Here is a 25768-nt window from a genome sequence, read left to right on the forward strand (position 1 = left end):
CAAGGAAACAGTCAGAAAAACTAAGAGGCAGCCCACGGAATGGGAGAATATATTTGCAAATGACACTACAGATAAAGGACTGGTATCCAAGATCTACAAAGAACTTCTCAAACTCAATACACGAGAAACAAATAAACAAATCAAAAAATGGGCAGAAGATATGAACAGACACTTTTCCAATGAAGACATACAAATGGCTAACAGACACATGAAAAAATGTTCAAAATCATTAGCCATCAAGGAAATTCAAATCAAAACCACACTGAGATACCACCTTACGCCAGTTAGAATGGCAAAAATAGACAAGGCAAGAAACAACAATTGTTGGAGAGGATGTGGAGAAAGGGGATCCCTCCTACATTGTTGGTGGGAATGCAAGTTGGTACAGCCACTTTGGAAAACAGTGTGGAGGGACTGGAGGAGATTATGCTAAGTGAAATAAGTCAAGCAGAGAAAGACAACTATCATATGATTTCTCTCATCTATGGAACATAAGAACTAGGATGATCGGTAGGGGAAGAAAGGGATAAAGAAAGGGGGGGTAATCAGAAGGGGGAATGAAACATGAGAGACTATGGACTATGAGAAACAAACTGAGGACTTCAGAGGGGAGGAGGGTGGGGGAATGGGATAGACCGGTGATGGGTAGTAAGGAGGGCACGTATTGCATGGTGCACTGGGTGTTATACACAACTAATCAATCATCGAGCCTTACATCGGAAACCGGGGATGTACTGTATGGTGACTAACATAATATAATAAAAAATCATTAATTAAAAAAAAAAATAAAAAAATAAAAAAATAAAAAAATCTATCTGTTGTGTGTAATGATTTATAGTTCAAAATCATTTTTATATACATGCCATTTTATTTTGATAAAAACTGCATAAACTTTCTAATACTAAGAGCATGAATGAAATTTCTCACAATGCACAATCAAGCACATTTAATATACACCTACAATACTAAGCATTTCAGTCATTATATATAAAATATTAATAAATAATTGGATCTAACATATTTATTGTGCATCTACTGTATGCAGGGTATTGCAATCAACTGAATTCTCAGATATCATCCTTAACATCTAGAAGCTTATAACTTAATTAATGGTAAACAATGCTAAATAAGGAAATTAATATAATAAATGATTTTAATAACATAGTACAAGACACAAAGTACAACTTGATTAATTTGTCAGATGAAATTAACAGGTAAGTGCTACAAAGTAAGTACTATAAAAGTTCAAGAAATGGGCAGGACCACCATCTGGATGGTCAAGAAAGGCATTATTTATGGATTTGAGCTGGGCCAGAAGGATGGAAATATTTTAACAGGTATTCCAGATGGCAAGATATAGAAGTGAAATTTCAAACGGGGAGAGACATACAAGGAGTTATCTGAGGACAGGCAATTATTGAGGGATCAGTGAAATGATCGAGAATTTATTTATATAGTTAACATTAGGACAAAGTTGGAGAGATAGATAGGCATCATATGCAAGCCCTGCAATGCCAGTCTGAGAAAGGTATTGTATTACTTTAAGCAATGGGGAGCACTATAGCACATTCACATAAACTTAATTGTAGTGTATTGTGATAATTGTTCATTCTATTATTAGTTACTGCTGTTAATCTCTTACTTTGCCTAAATTATAAATTAAACTTTATCATAGGTATGTATGTATAGGAAAAAATAGTATATACAGGTTTTGGTACTATCCATAGTTTTAGGCACCACTGGGGGTCTTGGAACATATCCCCCATAGATAAGCAGGGACTACTCTATAAACAGCTGGTCAAGAAGCTGTACTGAACTCCGATGATTACTGATTCAGGCCAACATCAAAAATGAATGCTAAAGCCTTTAGGTAAATGGTTATTGGGGAAGAAAATATTCATAGTGCCTCAAAGTATTAGTACACAGATAATCACAAAGGAGAAAATATATGTTTATAGTAAAAAGATATGATAATTATTACCTAAACCAAATGATCAAACTTAGCATCACCAACTGTTTAACAATAGTTAAATACAGATTAACATGTTAAAAAGTTTAACATGATGCACCTCTTGATGTGATGCAATGAGAAGTTTAAAATATTACCAACACAGTATTCTTGCCAAAAACGTTTAATCTGAATTGAGTCCTGAAGAAACAATTTGACAAATCTAGAATGCAAGGCATTCTATAAGACAACTGTTCTGAACTTTCCAAAAAATTCAATGTTATAAAAATCATCATTCCAAATTAAAAGAGACTAAAGAGATTAAATAACCAAATGCATGCATGAAAACTGACTGGGTCCTAGATCAGGAAAACACACATATATACATACACAGCAAAAAATCACATTTACAGGACAACCCAAGAAATCTGGACTATATATTAGGTGATACAATAAATTAATAACCTTTTTCTTAGATGTGATAATGTTATTTTGATTTTGTAGGAGAATGTCCTTACTCTTAGGAGATGTCTGCTGAACTATTTAGGAAAGAAGTGTTTTATTATCTGTATTTAACTTTCAAATGATTCAGAAAGAGGAAAGTATGTGAACGTGTGTATGAGTGTGGGGCAGGAGAAGAAAAAGAAAAGAGAAAGGAGGGAGAGAGGAAGAGAGGTGTTCAAAAAAGAAGCAAAATGGTAGAAACTGATGAATCTAGGTAAAGGCTATATGGGTCTTTATTGTATTATTTTTAATTTTTCAATAGGCTTGAGATTTTTCAAGAGAAAAAAAGAATCCTGAGCTGGTGAGAGGAAGCATTCCTTCTCACTCAGAATACAGAAATTCTAGAAAAAATAGATTATGTTAAAATAGTTTGTACAGTCAAATTCAAAAGCAAGAAAGGGAAATATACAGATACATAAATCAAGAAGCAAGCAAGCCACAGTAATGAGTGAAAACTGAAGGGTGTCAGTCCACAGGGGTCACAAAACTAGACAGCAACAGGCCTAGGATTTGAAAGCTAGCAGGAAGGATGGGAATTATTGGCTGCAAACTTACAGAAGTTTCTGCAGCAGAAGGGGCCAGACTGGGCTCTCTGAATGAAGCCAGGAGCTGGGGAAAAAACTATCCCAAGAGGCTACAAGACTCAGCAATGCAACAGGATGGAACAGAATGCCAATAAAATCAACTTTCAGAAATTAAGTTCCTACCCTGCCTCTCACTCATGATTGGGAATGATATTAAGTCTTTCTATTCCTGACTATAACATGGTTTATCTCTATGCTTGCTCAGCTCTTCCTGTGACTTGTAATAATAATGTTTTTAATTTTAAAAAGTCATTAAATATGGGACAGTAGGGAGAGGAGGGTGCGTGTGACTATAAAGAACAGTACAAGGGAGATTTCTGTGGTGATAGAATCATGTTAGATCTTCGATTGCAATGGTGGTTACACAAATCTACATGTGACGAACAGGAGAGATACACATTCATGAATATGCTCACAGCAGCTTTATTCGTAACAGCCAAAAGGTGGTAACAACTAAATATCTATCAACTGATGGATGGATAAATAAAATGTCAGTTTCCTGGTTTTTATGTTTTCTATAGTTACGTAGGATGTAACCAGTGAGAAAAACTGGGTAAATGAAGGGTACACGGGAGCTCTTTATATGCTTTTACAACTTCCTGGGGGTCTACAATTCCTATAAAATAAAAAGTTGAAAAAATATTAAAAGGGAAAAAGTTATGAAAAATTCAATAGATATGGGAGCAGGATGAAGAGAGCATCTGTGTAAGGGGGAGTCAGAGCCCAAGTGTGGTAAAATAGATGCCCTTGTGTTAGGGTGACCCAACATCAGGAGTCAGAGACCCAGGAGGGTGAGGAGGCTGTCTGCGCAGAAGGACAGCACAGCATGGGGTGTCAGAGCCCAAGAGAGGTGAGGAAGGCATCCACATGAAGGGGATGGTCTGGTTAGGGATGAGAAGAGTCCACATGCAGGAGGGGGTGAGGAGGAGATGTAAGAGCACAGTCCAGAGTGGCAAGTCAGAGTCTGAGCAGGATAAGAAGGGCCAGGGGAAGGAGAAGGTGATACGAGAATGGTTACCTGTAGAGATGGATCAAATAAGTGACTACATGAAGGGCAACAGGGGCAAGGTTTCTTTTCTTTTTTTTTTTTTTTAAAGATTTTCTTTATTTATTTGACAGAGACAGAGACAGCCAGCGAGGGAGGGAACACAAGGAGGGGGAGTGGGAGAGGAAGAAGCAGGCTCCCAGCAGAGGAGACTGATGTGGGGCTCGATCCCACAACGCCCTGAGCCGAAGGCAGACGCCCAACCGCTGTGCCACCCAGGTGCCCCAGGAGCAAGGTTTCTCACTGTTAGAGAAGAGAGTTAAATGCACGAAAGGTGAAAACCAGAAAGAACCCCTCAGTGTTGGTTTGGAATTCGAGGTATCAGTATGAACTCACAGACTTCAAGTAACATGGATACTTATAGCAATAGATACAGATGTAAATGTGTGTGTGTCCGCACACAACAGAGATAGATGTAAATGTGTGTGTCCACACACAACATAGATGTAAATGCGTGTCCACACACAATAAAGATGTAATTATGTGTGTGTCCGTGCACAACAGATATAAATGTAAATGTGTGCGTCCGCACACAACAGATATAAATGTAAATGTATGTGTGTCCTTACACACACACATATATTCTCTAGCTCTGTGCACAGGATCTTAGAGCAGCAAAACTCCATCTCTACTTCAAGTAGCAATGAGCATATACCTCACACCAGATTTGGTTTCTAAGTATTGTTATCCACTGAAAGGAAACAGGGCTCCATGGAGAAATGGCTAATTCCGCAGCTGGAGTAGAAAAAATACAAGAGTTTTGATGAGGATGTAGGGAAATATGAACTCTCACACATTACTAGGAGGAAAGTAAAGTGATGTTGCAACTTTGGGAAACAGTTTGGCAGTCCCTCAAAAAGTGAAACAGTGTTACCTTATGGCATAGCTATTCCACTCCTAGGTTTTACCCAAGAGAAATGGAAACATATTCACACAAAAACTCATACCCAAATGCTCACAATAACATAATTCACAACAGCCAAAAGGTGGCAACAACCCAAATATATATCAACTGATAAATGGATGAATAAAGTGTGATATGTACACCAACAAAGTGGAACATTACAGGGCAATAAAAAAAGATGACGAACTGCTGTATGCTCCAACATGAATGAATTTTGGAAATATTAAGGTAAAGAATCAGATACAAAAATCTATATATTGTATGATTCCATTTGTATGGACAGTCAGAATAGGCAAATCCATAGAAACAGAAAATTAATTCGTGATTGTCAGGTGCTGGGGGGAATTGGGAGCGAAACAGGAAGTGACTGCTAATGGATATAAGATTTGCTTGAGAGGGTGATAAAAATGTTCTGGAACTACACAGTGGTGATGACTACACAACTCTGTAAATACATAAAAACCACTGGACTCTACACACTGTAAAAGAATGAATTTTATGGTATGTGAATTATATTTCAATTAAAAAAAAAGAACAACCTTGAATATCTTGTGTGCTGGCAAGCAAGTATGTGCTCCAAGAATGATGGGGACATGTCAAAACGACACAGAAACCAGCCTGAAGGAGTTCCCACAGGCTAAGTAAGAAATAAAAATAAATAATGATGGCAATGGATTATAACCCACTGAATAAAAAAGAGAACCATGAGTCTTTGCAATATGAATGAATGAATCCCAAGTGTGATGAGGAAGGGGTATTTACATAGCTTCAAAGTTTCTCTCCACAAAAATACTAAGTACCAAAGAAAAAAAGAGTAACTTGAGCAGCAAAGCTTGGCAGACACCATCTTATACAAGAATCAGAGTGAGCATCAGTAATGGGACAAATGGAAACCTATGCTCTTTGACAGGCTGCAATGAAAAGGACACAGCAATGTCAATACTGGGGAAGGTGAGGTAGGGAGCAGGGGCAGTCAGGGGGCTATGCGAACACCCTTTAATTTCTGCTCAATTTTGCTATGGACCTAAAACTGCTCTAAAAAAATAAAATGTTTTAATTAAAAACAAAAATAGCACCACTTCTGTGATATTCCCATGAAAATGCATAACCTGAATCTAGTCAGGAAACATCAGACAAACCAAAACTGAGAACATTCTACAAAGTAACTGATCTGCAATCTTCAAAAGTGTCAAGGTCAAAAAAGTCAAAGACTGCAGAACTGTTTCAAATGGAAGGAGACTACAGGAACATGACAACTAAGTGCAACATGTGATTCTAAACTAGATCTTCTTGATATAGAGGACATTATTTGTACATCTGGCAAAACTTAAATAAGATCTGAGAATTATATGGTGGTAATGAATCAAAGTTAATTTCCTGATTTTGATGAATGTATTGTGGTTATGTACAAGAATGTGCTTGTTTGCCAGAAACATAGTTTCAAAGGAGATGGGGCATGCAGTAGCTAGCAACTTACTCTCAAATGGTTCACAGAAAAAAAGTTCTTTGTACTTGTGACTTTTCTATAAGCTTGAGATAGTTTAAATTGTCTTTTTAAATGCACCAAAAGTATCTATCATATTTTAAATTTCCAGGGCACTTTCTTTTTCTAGTTATTTTTACAGCACCTTATTTCACGAATATAATTTCTTCTCTCACCTCTCTGATGCAATTACTAATTACCTATTGTTTATTGGGGTTTTTTTCCTCAAACTTTCTTCTGTTTCCTGTATTATGTCCTTCAAGTTCCTCTTTTGTACTTTTAGTCTCTGTCCTTCTTATTGGACACTTTCCCCAAATGCCTATTTATTAAATAAATGAAAGTACTAAAGGTCAATTGGAAGATCTGCATTCTTGGCTTCTCAACCAGGAGGCTTCCACTGCATGGTGATCAGGTGGGAACATAGCTATTTCATTGGGAGACCTCTAACTGCCAGTATAGATACGACTTTTCTTTAGACTCCAGAGAGAACTCATATAATCTATAAGGGAGTAAAAAGACAATTACCTTCTGAAGGAAAAGTTGAGGAAGGAGTGAGGGGAAGGGTCTCATTTTTCAATATAAAGGATTTCCCTTAATCCTCCAGCTTTCACCATGGTGCCTCATCCTTGATCTGTTATGTTTAGTGTCCCCAAATCTTGAGTATCTTTAGTTTCATTTTCCAAAGAAAAACCTGTGGTTTCCTGAGGATTTGAGAGAGGGGCAGTCTTCTCACTACATAAGCTGAGTCCCCCAGAGGATCTAAATCCTATGTCAGGATTCATTTTTTAGATTAATTAATTTATTTTAAGTAGGCTCCACACCCATGTGGCGCTTAAACTCATGACCCTGTGATCAAGAGTCACATGCTCCATTGACTGAGCCAGCCAGGTACCCCTTATGTCAGGATTCTTTACTTGTCTTCTTATAAAAGCATCCAACTCTTATTCAAAATAGAAGTCCCTAAATATTACACATGTATATCTCAAAAAAGAAATATAATTACTTAATTTAGAACAGTTTTTTCCTGAGGACATCTTCATTTGATGTTGGACTTCTGGACCTCTTCTTTTTTATCCTACTGACCAGAGTTCTTTTGGACACTCTCTTGAATCTCAGTCGTAGGGGGACCCACTTTTATAGCACTGATCTGATTGCTCCTTTTATGTTTTCTTCACTGGTACTTCCTCTTTATGCTATCTACTAATTACAATGAACATGTGTATCTCCATGCACCAAACATTACTGAGTATCTACTGGGTAACAGGCACTGTCCTAGCCATCAGATTACAATGACAAATAAGACAATGTCCTTGACCTAATGGTGCCTAATGTCTCACAGGGGAGATGGCTGAGTAAACTTAAAATATAAAACACTGTGCCAACTGATATATGCACAGAGTGCTACGGAGCCAAAGAAGAGGTGAAGCTAAATCAGACTGAGGCAAGGGTGTATTTTGGGGCTACTATGACAAATATTCTAATAACTGATTACCCCTGATTATTTACTATTTATTATTGTTGATAGTTTTTACAGTGTGTTGAAAACGTCCCAAAGAGGTAATGCCTGAAGAATAAGATTTTGCCCAGTAAAGGCAGAAAAGGGCACTCCCTTCATACACCCTCACATTAGGTAGCTAGGGTACAAGAAATACTCTTCCAGCTGCAGGCCCAGAAGTTTTGATCGGGAAGGCACTACCGAGTGCCACTCTGCTCCATTCTCAACTCAAGAGGAAAGGAGCTCAGTCTCCTATCACACACTGTCAGACCCATTCCCCAATCCTCAAAACTTACATGAAAAATCAAAGAATTCAGCCAGAGTATGCAACATGCCATTAGTGAACAGCATAATCAGTTTCTGAAACTAATCTCACCCACATACCCTCCCCACCACCACCATTTTCTACCCCTTTAGTAACTGTAAGACCTGAAAGTAACCAAACATGATTCCAGTCAGGAAAAAAAAAATCAATGACTCCTGCTCTACAAGAATTAGTAAAATACTTCCAATTTTCTGCTGGAAATTATTGCTCTTCACAATTAATCTAAAAATACAAAGTAAAATAATTTAATTCAATCTATATTTCTGATTCCCTGCCCCCAAATTAGGGGTAATTGCTTAAGTCTTGCATGATGACTAAGAAATAGAAATAAGATTAATTGGATTTTTTTTCCTCTTAACAATTATTGCTCAAATCCATGTTCTTTTTCATGCTGAAATTACCTTTCTATCCTCAATGTGAAAGTTGACTCCAAAAGGAAAAAGCCAAGCACTGGCAGAAAAATCAGAATTTTTGACATAATTCAACAGTTATTTAAAAATACCCCTTTGTTCTGGACTTAAGTCAAGTCTTTTTTTAAAACCACACTCCTGATTTAACAAGAGGCAATGTTATAAATGAAGCAAGCAGCATATATACATGAGCATTATTTTCTATAGATTTAGTTGTTTTCTTAAGTTCAATCTCTAATAGAAACAGAACACTGGTTTTCTTACCTTTTTCCCCTTACACACGTGATGAGGAACAGACTTCCCTGTGCTTACTCATGATGCTTGCCGCACCACCAGCCAGTCCTGCTGATTCAGTATGCTCTGTTTGATCCTAAAGAAAAAACACCACATTGCTCATTACATTTGCTAAAGCAATAAGCCCTAATTTTCTTCATATAAACCTATCATAGCCAAACAAATGAAAGCTATGGGCGTAAATAATAAATTACTTCTTCAGATTCAAAGACCTGGCCAGCATGAAATGTAGCTGACACATTTTATTGTGTAAGAAGGCCAAAAGTTAAACATTTCAATGAACAGTTAAGAATTTTTTAACATTTATTTTCAATGGATAATATAAAGTGAAACATCAAAGGCAGGCACTTTCTACCCAATGGTTTTAACTATGTTAATTCATAAAAATACCACTTATTTTGTATTACAATAGGCCCTCCAAGAATCCAAAGCTAGCAAAACTGTTGCTTCACTAGAATGTGGGATTTTTTTTTTTTCTGTACAGAATCCTTAAATTGAGATTCAGAGGCTTCCCGTTGAGATTTTTATTGCCAAAGAACTGTTTTTCCTCCAAATGGAATCTCTTATGATTCCAGTCCTCTTCTACTGTTTAGAAGCAATGGATCTCTTAGCCCAATATTAACCTTTATTGTCAGGGGTATGCAAAGACAAAACTGCAAAGCTTCCTCAAATGTTATTTCCTTCTTCTGAATACATAACAATATCCATGAAGTTATAGTAGTCCAATTTAAATACCTTTGTAGCTGCTTAGAGATAATTTGAAACTCTTTAAGAGCCTAATTTAGCCTTGGACAAGATTAGTAGTTGTAACCAGAATAAAATTAAGAATCTCATAATATCCATATAAAATATATAACATATAATCATAGCATTTTCAGAACAGGAAAGTATCTTAGATATGATCTAATGAACACCATGTAATTTTAAAGATAACAGGCACTAAAATAAATTTTCCTGGCATTATTGCAAATAAAATTCCATTATCTGATGTGAAAACGATGTACTTACTAAAAAATAAGAGAATAAGGAAAAAGCCTAAAATTCAAGTTTCCAGATACCAATAAAAAATATGGAATGAAAATTACTGGTAAAAGATTTTCCTAGCTTGAGAACTTGAAAAAAATGTGTATTTGTTATATATTCTAAATGAGAGGTGCTGCTGATACTAAGAACCAGGCTTACATATATCAAATAAAGAACTAAATCATATCAGAAATAGGAAATGGCTCTACGAGGTAGAAGTACCAAAGCCAAAAGTAAATGAGGCAAAAGTAAAGTCCTCACCTCTAATTAAACTATTTAACTGAAGATTTTTTTAAATAAATAAAATTAACTCGACAGATTCAAAGTCAAATACTGTATATCTGTATCTATTTTGAAATGTGAGGCAAGTCCAATAATATTATGTAACTGTCTTAAACATCACAGGTTTTTCTTCTGGAATTTTATCCCTCTGACCTTTAGCCTCAGCTGGCAAAGCCTTAAGTCTGGTTAAATCCAACTGTCTACCTAACTCCATACGTTCCCCCAAGAAGCTTAAATGTGTCTAGAGGAAAATCACACAAGAAGGAGACTGCTCTCAACTTTACATTTGTGACTTCATACTACATTTCCCTTAGTCAATCTACTTTCAGCCCTGTACCTTATTCCTATCTTTTGATATGCCTGGAATCCCTTAACTCAAAGCTTTCATAATTCAATTCTTCCAAAAAATAAACCTTTAGTTTCCTGCAGGACAAGGAATAATGTTACTTGGCTACATAAGCTAGGGTAGCATACCAGCGTATCTAACCACACTTTCTACAGACTTCCAACCAATTTCTTTTCCAGCACTACACCTCACCTAAAGCCTTTAGAGATTCCTAGAGCTTCCAAGAGCCTTTCTAGAGTTTCTCTAAGGTCCTGTGGGGGTGTAGACTTGCTTCTCATCACATCTCCCTCCACAATTTATTGCTTCTTCAGTTCTAAGACCTTTATTTTACTTTTTCCATTCATTGAAACCTCCCATCCAATGGGAGGTTTCCTTTTCTGTTGTTTCTTCCTATCATTCAGTGGAGTTTTAGGGAAGAAAGAAAACAAGTGTGTAGGGGAGGGGGATCAATCCATTCTATTTAGCGACAAGTCTCCACTCTTATCTTTGAGAACAAACACATAATGGAATATAATATTGTATTCTTTCTTAAAAGTAGCCCTAAAAGTTGCCAATGCCCTAACAAATAGAGAAATAGATTTAAAAAACAAAAGGAAAGAGAGATAGACAAGCAATAAGTAATGCCTCCCTCACCTCATGTAAAAACATGCTTTCCAAATAACAAACAGTAATCTAGTACTTTCTGCCCAGAATGAGCACTTTATGGTACAGCCTTTTCATCACCTTTTGGCATTATGGAATTCCTTTTTGGAAGGAACAAAAGAAGTTTAGTAACTGGATAGATATACAACATAAAATACAGTATAAAATGTTTTAAATACAGTTCAAGATACATGGGAAAAAATTTCAAAATGCCTTCAAGATTCTGCTCAATATCACCTCTTAATGTGAAATTAATAATCACTTAGTTCTCTATGCTCTCATAATACATCTATAACACAGTTCATATTACATGGTAATTTCTCCCTTTACAATCTGTTGCACTCCACTAGACAATAAGCCACTCAAGGCAGGAAACCCTTTATTCATCCTTTTATCCCAAGACCCCAACAGTGCTTGTCATATAGTAAATATTCAAAATACCCAGGATGATTTAATTAAGTATAGAATATAACACATCTCCCATGGCAAGGATTCCAAATAAATAGCTCCTAATTGCATCTCCCTCCTTCTATTTCTACAACTGCCTTATTTTAAGACCTCATCAGTTCTCACCTTATCCCCCTCCTATCTCACCTACTTAACGGACACATCTCTGGATGTGAGTGATGGGTCTTCATTTGTCACCACAAATACTACCCAGATTGATTGTGCTTTTCTAGCTAATGAATAATTCCCCTTACTCTCTTCCCCCAAGAATGAAGTATAGTTTTTTAGCATGGCAATAGAGATCCTTTCAGAACTTGGTCTCTGCCTCTTTTCCATCCTGTTCTCCCACTACTTCCCTAAGCTCCAATCATACAAAAATACCCATATTTCTTGTGAGATGCTTTATCATGCTTCTCTATCATCTCTATCTCTAACATGCTAACATCTAGCATGTTCTGTGCCTATACTGAGACACTTTTGCCACTTTTCTTTGCCTAGCTAATTTGCATTACCCAAGGTTCAACCCACTCACTCTCAACTCAACCTGAGCAGCCTTCCCTGATTCTCTACAGACTGTTTTAGAAGAGTCATCCTACACTCATGTCATGCCTTCTCTTTACAAACGGCAGCACTTACCAAATTAATTTACATTGTCAGTATGCCTGTCTACCTCCCCACTGAACTATCAGTTCACTAAGAACAAGGACCATGTCTTCATTCTCTGTAAGCCAGGGCACAGTACAGAGTGTTCAACAAATGTTTCATGAAAAGATAAATCAAATGAGATTAATGAAGTCCATATTTAAGTAATCAAATTCATGATGAAGATTCCTTCCACCCTGATAATTATTTGTGAATGTGTGTGTTGTAGGAGAAAGGGATAGTAAGCAAAATATGCAAGAGAGAAACAAAAACAGAGAATTCTCTAGTGGAAGAGAAAAAAAGTAACAAGGATTTAAATAATAGGGATTTTTTTTTTCTTAAGTAGGCTTCACACTCAACATGGGGCCTGAATTCACGACCCAGGGATCAAGAGTCCCATGCTCCACTGACTGAGCCAATCAGGCACAATAACTGGGAAATTTTATTATTACTCTATAATACAGGCAATTTTTTTTAAAGATTTTATTTTATTTGTTTGAGAGAGAGAATGCACAAGCTGGGAGAGAGGCAGAGGAAGAGAGAGAGAAGCAGGCTCCCACTGAGCAGGGAGCCCAATGAGGGGCTCAATCCCAGAACCCCAGGAATCATGACCTGAGCCAAAGGCAGATGCTTAACCAACTGAGCCACCCAGACACCCCTATAATACAGGCACTTTGACATAAAACTACATTCTAGAGATTTACCTTAAAGAAATAATTGGATAAATAAAAAAAACATGGAGTAACTGTTAGATTGATGTTAAAATAGTAAAATATTGGGACAAATCTAAATGTCAACTGGAAGGAGCCATTTATAAAATGGTACAAATGGTAAGACTCCGTATTTGGGGAAAACTTAAAAGTCTTTTTTTTTTTTTAAAAAAAGATTTTATTTTTAAGTAATCTCCACACCCAACATAGGGCTCAAACCTACAATCCCAAGATCAAGAGTTGTGGACTCCACTGACTAAGCCAGCCAGGTGCCCCAAAATTTAAAAGTCTTAAGAAATACACACCAGGGGCGCCTGGGTGGCACAGCGGTTGAGCGTCTGCCTTCGGCTCAGGGCGTGATCCCGGCGTCACGGGATCGAGCCCCACATTGGGCTCCTCTGCTATGAGCCTGCTTCTTTCTCTCCCACTCCCCCTGCTTGTGTTCCCTCTCTCACTGGCTGTCTCTATCTCTGTCAAATAAATAAATAAAATCTTTAAAAAAAAAAAAAAGAAATACACACCAAAATATAATAATCTCTTGGTAGTGTTTGGGTGATTTACATTTTTTCAATCTTCTATAGTCCTAATTTTTCTTGGAATGAATATTTATTATTTGTTAATAACGGGAAAGAGAATTGAGGACACAGGAATTTCAATTAATAAAAACCCAAACTGGTGGGGTGACTGGTTGGCTCAGTCGTTAAGCGTCTGCCTTCAGCTGAGGGCATGATCCCAGCGTTCCAGGATCGAGCCCTGCATCACGGGGGAGCCTGCTTCTTCCTCTCCCACTCCCCCTGCTTGTGTTCCCTCTCTCGCTGGCTGTCTCTCTCTGTCAAATAAATAAATAAAATCTTTAAAAAAACAAAAAACAAAAAAACCCAAACTAGGGGTGCCTTGGGTGGCTCAGTCAGTTAAGCAACCAACTCTTGGTTATTTTGGCTTAGATCATGATTTCAGGGCCCTGCAACAAGCTCCAGGCTCAGCATGAGATTCTTTCCCCTGCCCTCTCCCTCCCCCTTTGCTCCTCCCCCTGGCTCTCTCTCTACAATAAATAAAATCTTTAAAAAAATAAATCCCAAGCTACTTAAATTTTTACTTTCAAATATGAAAACTGAAAAAGAAAGGAAACAGGAAAGACAAAGATTTTAAAAGATTATCTCCCTGGGAAATATAACAGAAGATTAAAATTTTAATTATATATGGGGAAAGAGAAAGAAGAATCATCTAAAATTTAAAAACCAAGATTTTTTTTTAAATAAACCTACAAGAAAAATGACAGGAATAAAGATGATGTTTAAAATATAAAATGCAAGCAATTTATAGGACACTCTGATGTGGACATGTTTATAACAGAAAAGATTTATGAAGGTAATACAGATCTTTCTCAACTTATGATGGAATTACGTCCCAATAAACCAACCGTAAGTTGAAAATATCATTAAGTCTAAAATACATTTAATACACCTAACCTACCGAACATCGTAGCTTAGCCTAGCTTACCTTAAACATGCTCAGAATATTTACATTAGCCTACGGCTGGGCAAAATCATCTAACAGCTTATTTTATAATACTGGGTTGAATATCTCACGTAATTCAGTGCATACATACTGTACTGCAAGTAAAAAACAGAATGGGTGTACGGGTACAGAATGATATTAAGTGTATTGGCTCTTTACCCTTGCAATCACATGGCTGCCTGGGAGCTGTGGCTCACTGCTGCTGCCCAGAATCACAAGACAGTATCATACCACATATCACTAGCCTGGGAAAAATCAAAATTCACAATCTGAAGTATGGTTCCTACTGAATGTGTACTGCTTTCACATGATCCTAAAGCCTTAAAAAAATCCTAAGTCAAACCATCATTAAATAGGGAACAGTCTGTAATTTCCACAATCCTGGCCACAGGTTAAAAAAAAAAAAAGAAAAAAAAAAAGAATAAGGAAACAAGGGTAAACTAGAAAACATTCTTAGTTAAATACTGTTTCCTGTCTTGGTTCTGATTAATATTATTTACCGTAGAAAAAAGTCAGTAACTGCTTAGCAACTAAACTCCTTAACATTTTCACCAGTAATTCTGACAGGGAGTTAAACTCAATATGTACAAAATTGTATTCAATCTTCCAAAGTCATTTTCTTTGTTACCTATCCTAGTCTGGACAAGACTCTCAATTTAGGTGTGGCAGATTATATTTGCAAAGATACCTGCTACAATATCTCCCATCCCACATGATCTTCTTATAAGAGTGGTGAAATCTATGTCCCCTTCCTCTAAACATGGGCAGAACTTCATGACTACCTCAACAAATAGAGCAAAACAGAAAGAATACTACATAACTTTCAAAGCTAGGTCATAAAAGGTAACACAGTTTTTGCCTGGTCCTTTTGGGATACTCGCTCTTGGAATCCAGTTATCATGCTACAGAGACAACATGGAAAGGCCACATGTAGATGATTTTGCCCATGAACCTTTACATATTTGAATGAGCAAGCCTCAAGATGAGCAAGCCTCAAGATGAGCAAGCCTCAAGCAAGACTATCTGACTACAACTTCATGAAAACCTTGAGCCCAGCCAAACCCTAACCATTAGAGATAATAATTAAATTGTTGCTTTAAGCCACTATGTTTTGGTGTATTTTATTACATAGCAATAGATACATGTAACAGGTTAGTAATTTGATACTCTTTTTTTGAAAAAAGGAAGGGGCAGGGGCACCTGGGCGGCGCAGTCATTAAGTGTCTGCCTTCAGCTCAGGCGTAGTCCCAGGGTCCTAGGATCGAGCCCCACATCGGGCTCCCTGCTCTGCTAGGAACCTGCTTCTTTCTCTCCCACTCCCCCTGCTTGTGTTCCCTCTCTCGCTGGTTGTCTCTCTCTCTCTGTCAAATAAATAAATAAAATCTTTAAAAAAAAAAAAAAAAAAAAGGAGGAAGGGGCAGAGAGAGAGAGGAAAAGAGAATCTTAAGCAGGCTCCATGCCGCGAACAGAGCCCAACACGGGGCTCAATCTCACGAACCTGAGAGTATGACCTGAGCCAAGATCAAGAGTCAGACGCTTAACCAAATAAGCCACCCAGGCACCCCAATTTGATACTCTTTAATCCAATCTTATATAAATATTCTATTTATATAAATCTTATATAAATATTCTAAAGGAAAGGGTAAGAACCATTAAAGGGACAGGCAAAAAAGACGACACAATGATAGCAGCCTCTCCTCTACTGAACTATTTATATTTAGCTCTGACTTCTGACTTTGCATATCCCACTCAATAAAACAGCCTTTGAGCTTCTCAGGATACAGTTTAGGAACTGCCTCATCATTCAAGCAAGAAGCTAGGTGAGGGAGGGGATCTTACCTTCTTCTATGGAAACTCATGAAAGTTTTCCTCTAAACAACATACAATATTCTATGAAGAGTTCTGGCTAATACATTTTTCATCTCACCAACTTTCCAATGCCATTTTAGAACACTTTATAGATCAGCACCCTGAAACCTGTCTCGTTACCCAACTCCTTAATGAGTCTATGCACCATTATCCACTCTGCTGACCAACTTAAAGCTTCGAATGCCATTCTAGATACTATCTCTCCTCTCCCTCCACCTCTACATTCAGTCTAACACCAAGTCTTAATCAATACTGCCTTTTAAATCTCTCAAATCCATCCACTCTCTCCATTTCCTCTGCCATATCTCACATCTTTCTGTTGCCCAGATTTTTTTAAGAATGCTAACTATTCTCCCTGCCCTTTTTGTGTCCATCTAGCCTATTCTTTATGCAAATGCAAAACACAAATCTGATTATATTATTTTTGTACTTAACACCACTCAGTGGTAACCTACTGCCCTTAGAACAAAGTCCATACCTCTAAAACACAGTTCCGTTTGATTTGGTTTCTGCTTACTTCTCTAGTACGACATCTCTCTATTCTCAAATTCTTACTTTATGCACTGGTCATCCTAATCAATTGAACTTTTAATTCTTAATCTTGCCCATTTCCATTCCTCAAAACAGACCCTCATACTAATACATGCTACGATATGGATGAACCTTGAAAATATTATGCGAGGGGTTCCTGGGTGGCTCAGTCGGTTGGGCATCTGCCTTCGGCTCAGGTCGTGATTCCAGGGTCCTGGGATCAAGCCCCATATCGGGCTCCCTGCTCAGCGGGGAGTCTGTTTCTCCCTCTCCCACTCCCCCTGCTTGTACTCTCTCTCCGTCAAATAAATAAATAAAATCCTTAAAAAAAAAAAAAGAAAGAAAGAAAATATTATGCTAAGTGAAAGAAGCCAGTCACAAAAGACCACATACTGTAGAGTTCTATTTATACGACATGTCCAGAACAGGCAATCCTTAAAGACAGAAAGTAGATAAGTGTTTGCCAGAGAACAGGGAGAGGAGAGAATAGGGAGTGACCACTAATGGGTACAGGGCTTCTTTTCAGTGTGGTAAAAATGTTCTGGGGGCGCCGAGTGGCTCAGCTGGTTAAGCCTCCAACTCCTGATTTTGTCTCCGGTCACAATCTCAAGGTTGTGAGGTTGAGCCCCAAGTAGGGCTCCATGCTGGGAGCTTAAGATTCTCTCTCTCCCTTTGCCCCTCCCCACTCACTCTCTTAAAAAAAAAAAAAAGTTCTGGAATTAGATAGTGATAATGGTTGCAAACTCTGTGAATGTACCGAAAACCACTCAATGTATACTTTAAAAGAATGAATTTCATGGTATGTCAATCATATCTCAATAAAACTGTTATCAAAAAAAACCCATAACAAACAGGCCTCCACACATTATTTAGGCCTGGAATTCTGTGCCTGTCCACTGTTACTTTACTAATTTTTACTTCTCCTCCTTATCCTAGCCTACATATCACATTTTCTATGAAACCCTTCTGATCTAGGTCTCAAATAGGTGTCCCTTCTTTCTTGTATAGCTTTTACTTCCTTTATTATAGGACTTATCAACTGAATTATGAATTTTTAAAAACTGTTTATCTCTCCCTTCCAGGGTACTGAGGTTTTTCAGGATAGGGACTACTTATGTCTTATTTATCACTGTATTCATGATACATAGTACAATATTTGGCACAGAGTAAGTGCTCACTAACTGCTTATGATACAAAGTAAAATAACTAAAGGACTAACTTTCAAAGCTAATTTTCAAAGCACTTCCACCTAGGAAATTTTTCCATACAAAGGATCCCAGAGTTATGCTTAGACTGCTAAGGCTTGTATGTACCCACTATTCCAAAGTCTGTTAATGCCAACATAAAATTATGGATTTGCATAATGAAGAACAGTTCAAACTTAAACTATGTTTTATCAAGGCTTTATTTTTTGAAGATTTTCTTTATTTGACAGAGAGAGACACAGAGAGAGAGGGAACACAAGCAGAGGGAGAGGGAAAAGCAGGCTTCCCGCTGAGCAGGGAGCCCGACGTGGGGCTTGATCCGAGGACCCTGGGATCATGACCCAAGCAGAAGGCAGACGCTCAACGACTGAGCCACCCAGGCACCACTTATCAAGGTTTTCTATCCATGATCACAACTCTTCAGACGGCTCCTATTAGTTTAACAAATTATCTTTTTTTTTTTTTTAAACATTTCATCCATCTATTTGAGAGAGGGAGAGGGAGAAGCAGACTCCCCGCTGAGCAAGGAGCCGATGTGGGGCTCAATCCCAGGACTCTGGGATTGTGACCTGAGAAGAAGGCCCAACCGACTGAGCCATCCAGACGTGCCACAACTTACCTTTTTAAAAGAAAAAGTGTGATTCAGGAGTATCTATGAATATAACAATGGAGTATCTAGCAAAACTGGGACTGGAAGTTTTTTTAATTTTTATTTTTGCCTTATAAGAAATCTTTTTTTTTTTTTACTATTTTTTTAATCTAAATTCAATTAATGAACATAGAGTGTGTTACTAGTTTCAGAGGTAAAGTTCAGTCTTAGATAACACCCAATGTTCATTACATCATGTGCCCTCCTTAATGTCCATGACTGGAATTTTAAATCAACCATTACCAATACATAATAGACTTGCTTCTCTGATGTTTAATACAAGTTAAACTTTTTTATGAGTAGTCAGTGAAGTTGTGCACTTGTGCAGGACTTTGGCAAATCCAGGTTTGAATTCATGCTCTAGCACTTAATAGCTGGGGCTGCTTTAAGCAAGTTACTTAACCTTTCCGAGTCTCAGTGTCTTTATACTTATATGAAAACTATTCTCTGCAGGCTAGTTTTAATGATGAAAAAGAATGAGTTTATATAAAGTGCCTCTTTATCTGATCTGACATCTAATATATATACGTGGTCAATAAATGGTAGCTATTATTACTCATCATCAAAAAGCTGTTTGTGTGCAAGAATTACAAGAGAAAGAAAGAGTATGATTTGAACTCTAATACCAACCTGTGTTTGTTTATACAATTAATAATCCATCGGGGCGACTGATCTTAAGTGATTAACTCAAGTCTGAACAATGAAAAGAAATACAGGAACAAAAAAGTAACCTGACAGTTAAACTTTCTGAAAAGACTAAGTATATATTTGATCCTTAAAAAAACCCTTTGAATATCAACACTCTCACTCACAATGGCAGAAAAAAGAAATTCGATAATCTTTGAGAAGAGCTTTATTCCTGCAGATCAGACCAAAGTACATTGAGAGAGCAGGATCTGGGAGCTGACATTGTTGCTACCCCACATTCACACAAGGTTTCAATTTCCAGGATATCAATCTGGCATCTTTCACAAACAATGAATTCTCAGTCAAGAGCTAATAGAATCAAGTGGTTGTTTTCATATAGTACACACTAAACAAAAAAGCACAGTTCAACAAGTATTTGGAAATGTGATAATAACACATGTGATGTATATTATATATGTATATATGTAATACACACACTGAAACTCTAAAACAGCAACCGATTTGAGATTAGCACTAAAATAAGGAACATGTACAATTTTCATCTCTGCGGTAATAAGACTCCAGACCATATGGCCCTTTACAATATATATACAAATTCATCTATTATATACATATCATGTATATCATGTCATCTATATACATATATATACATGTATATATCATATATATACAAATTCATCTATATTATCATCTATATTGTGTGTATATATATAGTATATATATATGATAAAGGGCCAGAAACTATTCAGATGTACAACATCCCTAAAGTAGCACATAGATTTTTGTTCCATGACTGGAACCATTAATTAACTCTACATTAGCCCAAGTCCATACCTTGAATTTCTAGATAGTACATATCTTTTAGATTATATTTGCCAACAGAATTCTAGAATTGCCCACCTCACACCTCACACACACATACAAATTTTTATTACAAGATTAAATGCCACGTTCCAGGAAAACTTATCAATCTAACCAGTTTATTAACCAGGTGTGCACTCCTGATCTAAGCTGAAGGAATTACAGACTCTTCTACACTATTCCAGAGACATACAGCTGCAATACCTACCTTTGGGTTCTGTGAAATGTCCTGATATCCTTATATAACTTTCTTTTTTTTCTTAAGCAAGCTTTAACTTGCAACAAGAGTCTTAACACATATATCCCAACAGTTTGATATAAATTGAGACAAAAAAATGTCAAAATCACAGTTTCAATCTCAATTGCATACCAAAAATTCCAAAGATCAGACACTAACTCAAATATTCCATAATCTACAAGGAGATAGATAATAAACAAGAGACAAATTCATTAGGAGGAGGGTCTTATATTCTAGATCATTCTAGGTAGCAGACTAACAGGGTGATACAATTTATATACCACAACTTGTACGCACCAAGAGTAGTAAGAGTTTACGTAAAACCAGACTGTGACTCACTACTAATCCAGTAACTACAAGTGATATATTTCACAAAACACCAACTACTGGAAAACTAGCCAAATTGGTACGTTCTTAATACTGGCAGTAAAACTAGATCCTAAGTATGTATGCTCTTATTTGACAACTCTTTGTGAGCATTTAGAGTATTGTATCTTGCTTTTAACAATATCAAATTTAAGAAGAGCAAAACCTGAATTGTCTCAGCCAAAGCTTGGAACAAATGAGTTGGATGAAATAACTCCATGCTAAAATTACTTATGTAAATTATGAGTACCATGATATTATTTAATAACAATCTAAAGAAAATTTCTAATTGTAGGTCTCTCCCAGTTCTATCTTTGGCTTCCTTTTCTCCTAAAAGTCTTCATCTACCATCTCCATACAAATGACTCTCAGATTTCTTTAACCCTCACCGCTCATTCAAATTCCAGGGCCACAGCTTCACCATATGATATACACTACTTCTCCACTGGATAATCCACTACACCTCAACTTTCAAATACAGAACCCTTCACATTCAAAAGGAATGCAATCTCAAAAGAGTTATGTACTCTTGTTGTCTCCTCTTCACCTCTCACTCATGCCCCCTACTTTTTTCTGGCTTCTTTCCCCACCTTAGCAACATTCAATTACAGTGAATCACATTTTCATCCTTTATAAAAGCTTTCCTCCATGACTTATTTGCCACTAAAAATTCTGATTTTCTTCTAGTTCATTGACTCCCCCCTCTCACCTTCATTCCTGACTCCTCTCCTACACTCTCTTAAATGTTGAAATTTTTGTGCTCAGTCCTCTTTTTTTCTTGATTTATGGGTTTTTTTTTTTTTCTTTTTTTGGCCACCTTGAGAAAACATTTATGAAAATCTTAATCACTACAAAGCTCAGAAGCTCCCCTTAGGTGCAACAAACATGGCTATGATGCTAAGCAACTCCAGTTTTTTTCATGAAGTAAGACATAACTCTGACAGAGCGTATTGATCCTTGAAGCAGCAACCCTCAGATTTCAGTATGGCCCTGTATATTTTTAAATAAGTAAGGCTAGAATGAGCTATAAAGTTTTTAAGAATATATGGAGTGACCAGTGGCAATTACATCAAGTGATCTGAACAAACGTGCATAGGTAACAAAACACTTCACATAAGTAGAATATTTATGCCATTACCAACCCGTATGGCTCCCTGTTTCATTAAGACCACTCAATTTTCTAGAGGAGGAAGAGGTGGCTTTCTCAGCTTGTTATTGGTCCAAGTTCTACTGAAGCTTGTGGTAGAATTACCTGCCATCAGGTAAATGCTTCTGTCTAGAAGAGGATTCCAGTTATGTCAGCAGAGGAAACTTGACATTAAAAATCTAGGTCAAAAATCTATAGCATGAGTCTCATTAGAAAACTGAATTGGACAGAGACTTAGGTAAAAACCATTTCAAAGAATTAGTGAGCTTTAAGGTTAATAACATCTTTTCAGAGATGCAGCATGTGAAGAACCCACCAACACTATATAGATAGTGAACGAAGAGCAGAAAAAAGTCTTGACTAAAGTGGGGAAGATAGTATTAAAATATTTACACTAAAGAAGGGTTCAGAATAAAGTAATATTAACAGGATGTTAAAAAATTAATCTTCAGCCATAATGAGGCCTCTTTGAGCTCCCAAAACCTTTGCTTTCTTCTCCTTTCATTTTTGCCCATGTTGCTTCTGTTGTTCCTCTCTTTGTGTGGTTCATAGCTGAGGGGACCAGACAGACTTGCTTTGAGATCGAACACTGGTTTCCTAGTGGAGACTGTAGTCCGTGTTGCCTCAGTTGTCAACCTGAATGGGGTAACAACAGAAGCAGAATTCCCATTTGTAGTCTTTAACTTGTATGTCCCAAGCATGGTCTGGCCTTTTGGGGTACTCCCAGATATGGTCACATGTGGAGACTTCCTGGCTGGAATTTTGGTCAGTTGAACGCTTATGCTCATTATCTTTGGCAGCAGCTGAAAACCTGATGTTCATTTTAGTTGCTGTGAGAACGGAACACCTGGCAGACCCCTTCCTACACAAGGTGCTCTGGTCTGCAGCACCCAAAGGCCAGCCCTGCGAGCAGCGCTGGCTGGTGGGAGTATAAGCCACAGGAAGCCTTCCCTGGAGAGGAACTGGAGTCACCACCACTCCCTGGTGATCGGCTGCTTCTTCAGTTCATTAAATGAACTGTGTTCTTCAAAAAAATTTTTTTCTCTCAATATGTTGATCAGTGGACTCCATTTCCTTAAAATGAGCCTCATGAAGCTTCTTAAAGTTTAGAGTAGTGCTTTGAGTTCTTTTACTTTTTCCAGGTTTAGAAAACATCTGTGTAGAGAGGCTTCTTTTTTCTGAAGGTACCTTTGAATCTTCATTACCAATTTTTCTTTTTCCTTGAGGAAACTGCAGTCTCCTCTCCCTGGCTCTCATCTGGAGGTGAAGGAACTTCTGCATCAGTTCTGAGATCCTGGTTTTCCTGCTTCTCTTGATTCTGGAATTCAGTGTGATCACTTCTTTCTATCTCTGAATGATCCTGCTGGGAGTCAGGGTTCCTGTGGACTATCCTGCACCTTTTCCTTGTTTTGGTGACATGGACAACTAGCTCCCTCTCAACTTGTTCCTGGCTGCTGATCTCCACTGCAGCCTCATCAAAAGACGATGCAGAAGTTTGACTTCCATCCTGATTCTCATTCTCATTCTCTTTTTTTGCTTCATGTTTAAGGTGGGCTTTCAAGGCTTTTAACAACTTGTCTGCCCTTAGGTTAGCCCGGAGGCCCAGACTCTTGGCCAAGTTTTGCAGGTGGCTGTACTTGAAGGAGTCCAGCTCCTTAAGGGAGGGTACGGCCATGGCGAGCTGCATCCAGGTGACCACGCAGAGGACACATCCTCGACTCTCAGCAGCGCAGTTCAAAACTCTGGCGCCTGATTTATTTTATTTTATTTTATTTTATTTTTTAAAGGGAATTCTATCTACTACCACTGCCTTAACACCATCTGTTAACAAGTCCCAATTTCCTTTTATCTAATTCAGACCTCTTCTCTGGTTTCCAAGCCTATATATACAAGTGCCTATTCATATCTCTGTATCTCACAGACATCTCAAACTCAATAAGTATATCTACACCGATTCTAATCAATGCCATTTCTTCTCCAGTCCCTATATCATCATCTACCCAGTTGTGCATGATTTAGTCATTCTCTATCCCTCTCTCTCAATGATGCTCAAAATCAACATTCAACCATCTCCTAAAATTGATGAAAATCCATTTACTCTGCCTACAATCACTACCTTGGTCCAAGCCCCTATTAACCCACATGTGGATTACAGTAATAATCTTTTCAATGATCTTCTTATGCCTGTTTTTTTAATTCCCCCCCTTCCCTCTCTCATACCTATTTTTGCTACCTGCCCCCCAAATCCATTCTCCACTCAGCAATAAAGTAATCTTTCAAAAGAGTTAAACAAGGGTCAAAAAAGAAATGAGGGGTGCCTGGGTGGCTCAGTCAGTTAAGCAGCGGCCTTCAGCTCAGGCTCCCTGCTCAGTGGGGAGCCTACTTTTTCTTCTCCTGCTTCCCCTGCTTGTGCTCTCTCTCTCTCTCCGTCAAATAAATAAAATCTTAAAAAAAAATAAAAAGAGAAAATTTTAAAAACCTTCAGACAAATGAAACACAATATAGTTTATGGGAGGCAGCAAAAGCAGTCTAGGAGGGAAGTTGATGGTGATAACAGGCCTATCTCAAGAAACAAGAAAATGTCAATTAAACAATCTAACTTTACACCTTGAGGAAGTAGAAAAGGAAGAAAAATGAAGCCCAATGTTTGCAGAATGAATGAAATAACAAAGATCAGAACAGGAATAAATGGAGGCTAAAAAAATAAATTAAAAAGATCAATGAAATTAAAGCTTCAATATAAATTAATTTATTGAAGAAATAAACAAGATTGACAAACCTTTAGCTAGACTAACCAAGAAAAAAAAAGAGAGGGGGCTCAAATAAATAAAATCAAATATGAAGGAGAAGATATTACAACTGACACCACAAAATACAAATGATCATAAGAGACTACTATGAACAATTATACACCAACAAATTGAACAACCAGAAAAAATGGGATAAATTTCTAGAAACATACAACCTTCTAAGACTGAATCATGAAGAAATAGAATAGACTAATTACTAGTAAGGAGACTGAATCACCAATCAAAAACCTCCCAACAAATTTACAACCAGGAACACTCTACTCAGCAAGACTATCATTCAGAATTGAAGGAGAAATAGAGTTTCCCAGACAAGCAAAAACTGAAGGAAACCATCACCACTAAATCAGCATACAAGAAATGTGAAATGAGGGCATCTGAGTGGCTCAGTCGGTTGGGCATCTGACTCTTGTTTTCAGCTAGGGTCATGATCTCATGGTTGTGGGACTGGCCTGTGAGGGCTCTCTCCTTCCCCATCAGCCCCTCCCACCACTCTCTCCCCCAAATAAATTAATAAAATCTTTTCTTTAAAGATTTTATTTAGGGGCACCTGGGTGTCTCAGTCAGTTCGGTGTCTGCCTTCTGCTCAGGTCATGATGGATAGATGGATAAAATCTTTGAAAAAAGAAAAAGATTTTATTTATTTGAAAGACACTGAGAGAGCGAGTGAGCATGAGTGGGGGGAAGAGGCAGAGGGAAAGGGAGAAGCAGACGCCCTGCTGAGCAGGGAGCCTGATGCAGGGCTCGATCCCAAGGCCCCAAGATCATGACCTGAGCCGAAGGCAGATGCTTAACCAAATGAGCCACCCAGGTGCCCCCATTTCACATTTCTTGTATGCTGATTT

The 25768-nt window shown here is 37.6% G+C and overlaps 1 protein-coding gene and 1 pseudogene across 1 annotated transcript in view; both read right to left on the reverse strand.

The window, feature by feature from the left end:
• ZFYVE9 (zinc finger FYVE-type containing 9) overlaps positions 1-25768 on the reverse strand; it is a 172125-nt gene that overhangs the window by 108927 nt on the left and 37430 nt on the right. Inside the window, exon 2 of the mRNA XM_040627308.1 lies at positions 8963-9068. The gene's annotated coding sequence lies outside the window, so the exon portion shown is untranslated. The remainder of the gene's footprint in view (positions 1-8962; positions 9069-25768) is intronic.
• LOC103670716 lies at positions 21241-24484 on the reverse strand (annotated as a pseudogene).

The sequence above is a fragment of the Ursus maritimus genome, unplaced genomic scaffold, assembly GCF_017311325.1.
Source record: "Ursus maritimus isolate PB19 unplaced genomic scaffold, ASM1731132v1 scaffold_12, whole genome shotgun sequence".
Lineage (NCBI taxonomy): Eukaryota > Metazoa > Chordata > Mammalia > Carnivora > Ursidae > Ursus > Ursus maritimus.